Genomic DNA, 5,340 nt, shown 5'->3' on the forward strand with positions numbered 1-5,340 from the left:
GCACATATAGCCAGAGAAAAATGCATTCTCAACAAAATCAGAGCTCCACTGGAGAGTTTGCCAATTACCAATTGAACTGAAAGCCAATTTCCCCCTCCCTCCCCAATGTTTTCAAGGACTAGTCCATGTTCTTTGCTGGTTAACAGTAAGAATACCAATCTCTTGACTAGGGACCAGTGGATTATGACATTCCACCTAAATTGCAAGTAATTTATTTTTATTTTCTTGAAACAAAAGTTCCAGTTTCTTTCAATAAAGGGCACTGTGACTATTTTCTTCTCCTGACACCCCTTCCCCACAATTATCGGTTAAAATACAGCAAGACTGTATCTTAATAAACCCATCCCTCCCCCCACCCCTCCTTACCCTTCCCACCTTGTCTACAGCAGAATTTAAGAATGCTTCATGTAGGGACATTTTAACAACACAACAGACAACTGAGCAAAACCTACACAATAACCTGCCAAAGCCTCATTTTGAAGATCAGATGTACGCTCTTTGGTCCAGAGACCCAGTTTATTATGAAAAGAAACTGTGACTCACAAAAGATGGACCAGAAGTTCACAGCAATCTGAAAACTCCATGCACAGACTACTGGTGTCCAACTTTTACCACAGTGGCTGTACTGCTAGAGTTCCTGAGAACAAAAATTCCTTTCATCCTCAAAAAGCAACAGCTGCTCAGCTCCAGCAGCCGTACAAACTCCAGCACGACTACAAGAACCACCACAATGGCAGCTTGGGAGATGCAGCGTGGCATCTCCATAACCTGCAGAACGTAAACCTAAACAGTACAGCAGTCTGCTCAGGTCTGTGCCCTATAACTCATTAAAAAAAAAAAAAAAAACACACACAAAGAAAGAAGAAAAAAAAAGTGTGTGAAGCATTTTTAAATCCTTGGAGCAGACACCCTCCCCCATCCCAACTAAAAATAAAGAAAAAAAAAAAAAGATCAGAATGAGATGATTTGATACCAACACATACACAACATGAATTCATGTTGAGCTTCCCTGTTCTTACCCACAAAAAAAGTCACAGAGGGCAAAGGAAAGATGCTCCCATCTCATTCTGGAAACTGAAACAGGTACTTGAGACCAACCCACCCCCCTCCCTTTGGGAAAAGCCCTCCTGCAACCACAGTGCACTCCTGATGGCATACACCCAGAGAAGTTCAGGTCACCCCCTTCACAGCCACTTTACCCATCTGCGAAGCTCCATTTCATCAGATTCAGAGAGCGACACTTTTAGACTTCTGAGCAGAAAAGTGCAAAACACATTCTCCTTCACATTACCTTTGTCAGAGAAAGTATTTGACCTAGGGCTCATCACTGAAAACTCCAACTCATGCAGAATGTAAAGGCTGGTATGTGACCAGCAAAAACATGAGCTCCAGAAGCCAAGATTTATACATACTCCTGGGTAGGGGTAAATAGAACAACTCAAAAAAACAAACAAACATACACACCCACACCCCCAACCAACCAACCACAAAAAAAAACACACCCAAAAAAAAAAAAAAAAACAAAACCACACACAACTAGGATTATCCTAGTCCTTTGGAGCATCTTTCCATTTGCAAGATTGTGTCTGTTAGATAGCCTACTAGCACCAAAAATAGGCTGCTTTCCTCTTGACAAGAAGCCACCTAAAGATGGTGCCCCCGATAGTTTAGGTAAGTGCCAATCCTCAATCAGAGGCCAAGTTAAAATTAACACTTTCAAAAGCTCTACACTTCAAGAGGGACCATCAATGCATGGCACCAGGCTAACCTACCACAAATCCAAGCAGAGCACACACCCAACTGGAGATCGCTATCCTGTTCTTGTTACATGTGTGCCCTGGTAAGATACAAAACTTGTATTTACATTTGTCATGCCTTTGTCTCACTAAAATGATCCCTCTTCAGTCTCTCTGGAAAATCATAAGCTGGCTGCAGTACAAGAGCAAGATTTCACTTTTGGTCAAAGTTACCACCCACGAACTCCCACCCCCCACCCCCAAAAAGCACCCCCAAAATTGTTTACATTTAGTACCTGCCAGTCAGATATAAGCTGTGTGGCTCACAGAGAATCTGTGACCAAGCTCTCGAGTTTGTACTCTAGTGCAGCATTTGCTACAATTACAGAGTCACTGCTGACAAAAGGAAAAAAAAAAAAAGGAAAAAAAAAAAAACCCAAAAAACAACAAAACACAACAAACCCAACAAAGTCCCAAACACAAAAAACCTTTCTATCTTGTAAAGTTGTTGTGAGGAGGCACCTGGCTTCCATTTATGATCCTCAAGGAAACGGATGGGTAAGTCCGCCTTGTGGTTCCAAACAATTTCACTCAAATTTAAAAAAGAAAAAGGGTCAAAATGGGGAGTAATTAAGACAATTAATTCCCGCCTCAAAGGTAAGCAAGCGCGGAGTGAGTGCAGCATCTGTATACACAATAGAACGACTGAGCAAAAGGGACTGCATTCATCCAGGTGCCTCCTGACAGTGTTGGTGAACAGGCTAAAAGGGAATTTAAAAAGAGTACGGTTTATGATTTTTCTCACTCCTTTTGCCTGTAGATCAGGCCAAACCTCAAGCATGTTGGGAGGGGCACAATTTAAAGCAACACTACTCGACCAAAAAAGCACTTTTCAGCAATATACAATGCAAAATGACAGACAGCAATTTATGCCAAAACAGAGGAGATGGCAGGCAGCTTGCTGCAGCTTCTGACATCACCAGCAGTTTGCCCTCACCTGGCTCACAAGTCTGTAGAGAGGCCGCTCTGGGTGGAAAACACGCAATGCTGCAAGAAGTTAATCGATCCCACAAAGCTCCAGGACTGTCAGCTTGTGCACAGGAATTGGTTTTCTACAGTTGTTCTTAAACCCAAATCCATGCCTTATGTATACACTGCTCAGCAACACTGACACCACTGGATTTCCCTCACACCATGGTGGAACACAGGCCACAATCCCCTCCAGAGCTTGTTAAGCTTCTGAAGTTTCACAGGGGGAAACCAAAGAGCATCTCCCACCAGGCTAAGCTACAGACTTGGAGGCCTCACAGCCCCACAAGCAATCCCTTCCACAGGAGCGGTACAAGACGGTGTTGCCAGCACCAGAGCAAAGCCAACCTGACAAGTGTAGCTTGTAATGGCCTGCTCTTCACAGAGGTCAGAGCACTTCTCATTGTTTAGTGTTGCAGAAAACTGAGCCCCTCTCATCTTTAGCTGCTCCCATAATCAGTCTAATCCCTTTAACCCCAGCAACCTTCATCACAAAAGAAAAAGTTATATATGAACCCAAACAGAAAAAAAAACATATTTACAAAGTTTGTACAATATACACATCTGATTTTCTATGGGACACACCGCACCAGAGGAAAGAGGGCCATGGCTCTGAAACAAGTCTACATATCAAGTGCTGTAACTACTAATGGAGACTCTTATGGAAACCAGTCTTTAGTGTTCTGCTAGAGCATAGGGCTTTTCTTATGGCTCCTGCAAAGGATGACAGGCTACTCTTTCCTTCTGGAGCTACGATGCTGCACCTAATCAGCCCAAATTTTAAGTTGGTTTCGTATTAAATACATGTATTTACAGTGTGGGTGAACGGCAGATGCATATCAACTCCTCCAATTAAAAAAAAAAAATAATTTTTTTTTTTTTTTTTTAAGAAAAAAAGTAGTATTACCAATACATTTCACCTCCCAGCCCTGGGCTTGAGTACTTCGGGAGGAGGAGAGGGGGAAGAGAGGGGAACTTTGACCTGAAACCAAAAACGGCTGTTGATTTCCTTGGGCTGTCGGAAAGGTGATATTCTGAATGGTCTCATAGCATAAGGCACTTTGCACGAATAAGTAACAAGCTCTTTAGCTTAAAAACAGATGAGTAACCAGGGAGAAGTTGAAATGCACTCAGTCGATGGTTGAAGAATTTGAAATCGCAGACAAGCTTGTGTTCATCAAGATTCTTCTCTTTTCAGGGTTTCTCTTCTTCCCTTGCTGCCCCTCCCACCCAAAGAAAACAAAATTTAAAACCAGCAGTTAGTGCAACTAATGTTCAATCAGCACACAGTGCAAACAAGTGGAAAAACAAAAAGACATTCCTCCTTTTATCTTCTTTCTTCCTTGCTGCCAAATTTAGAATGAAAAAAAGGCCGAGCTCTTTAAGTCTTCATAGTTCCGAAATGAAAAGACGAAGAAAAACCCACAAAGAGAAGGGTATCCCCAAAGAAACGATGTGTCACAGATCCGGATCAAAGGGCTTCACCTTCTGGCATGTGTACTCAAAGCCTAAAAAAAAAAAAAAAAACACAGACACACACACCCACAATACCCACAGTTAAAAGAATGCTATGCAAATCCAGAACCTAAGTAACGAATCACACCGACTGTGGTGCAAGCTGGTAGCAGCTCTGGAAAAGCAAAGGGCATTTGAAAGAGCTCAACCTCAACCACAGCATCACAGAGAGGGGTGGTGCTAATACCTTACAACACAGGCAGAGCACAATTACCTACTGGTTTCTTGTCCTTTAGAGAGCAGAAAGCAGTCCTCAGCCAAGATAACAGCATTCCTCTTAAGGAAGCCACCCAAGAGCCTTTCCCAAGTTCATCGCCTGTTTTGGTTTTTAGTTTATTTATAAAACGGAGTAAGTTCAGCCAGAAATGCAGAGGCTGTAGGTCACCTTGGCATGACTGGCTAGGCCTATCCTTGAACAATTTCAAAGATGGGACACTGCTTCTACAACCACTTCTTTTTTGTCATCCAAGAAGATGACAACCGAGGCTGTGGATGTTGTTTACCTGGACTTCAGGAAAGCTTTTAACACTTTAACACAACAGTATTATCCTGTAGAAACTGACTTCTCAAAGCTTGGATGGCTGTACACTTTGCTGGATAAAAAACTGTCTGGACGAGTGAGCCCCAAGTAGTGGGGAACGGAGTTAAATCCAGCTGGTGTTCCCCAGGGCTCAGGCCTGTTCTCTTAACTGTCTTTATCAATTGATCTGGACAACAGGATCGAGGGCATCCTCTCTAAGTTTGCAGATGACACCAAGTTAGGTGGGGATGTTGACCTGCCTGAAGGTAGGGAAGCTCTACAGAGGGACCTGCACAGGCTGGATCCATTGGCCAAGGTGATGAGTTCAACACCACCAAGTGACAGTTCCTGCACTTGGGTCACAACAACCCCACGCTACGCTCCAGGCAAGGGGAAGAGTGGCTGGAAGCTGTCCAGTGGGAAAGGACCTGTGGAGGTTGGTCAACAGCTGGCTGGAGATGAGCCAACAGTGTGCCAGGTGACCAAGAGGGCCATCAGCATGCTGGCTTGAATCAGCCTGGTCTGTCCCGCAGGGATAGG

The 5,340-nt window shown here is 43.6% G+C and overlaps 1 protein-coding gene across 1 annotated transcript in view; it reads right to left on the bottom strand.

Annotated features, from left to right (window-relative positions):
* Positions 1–3,655: 3,655 nt before the first annotated feature.
* The window catches only part of DDX6 (DEAD (Asp-Glu-Ala-Asp) box helicase 6), a 14,767-nt gene continuing 13,082 nt past the window's right edge, over positions 3,656–5,340 (bottom strand). The window contains exons 13-14 of the mRNA XM_008937781.1: positions 5,057–5,060; positions 3,656–4,273 (exon numbers count right to left, since the gene is read on the bottom strand). The gene's annotated coding sequence lies outside the window, so the exon portion shown is untranslated. The remainder of the gene's footprint in view (positions 4,274–5,056; positions 5,061–5,340) is intronic.

Source organism: Merops nubicus, unplaced genomic scaffold, assembly GCF_000691845.1.
Source record: "Merops nubicus isolate BGI_N331 unplaced genomic scaffold, ASM69184v1 scaffold5443, whole genome shotgun sequence".
NCBI lineage: Eukaryota > Metazoa > Chordata > Aves > Coraciiformes > Meropidae > Merops > Merops nubicus.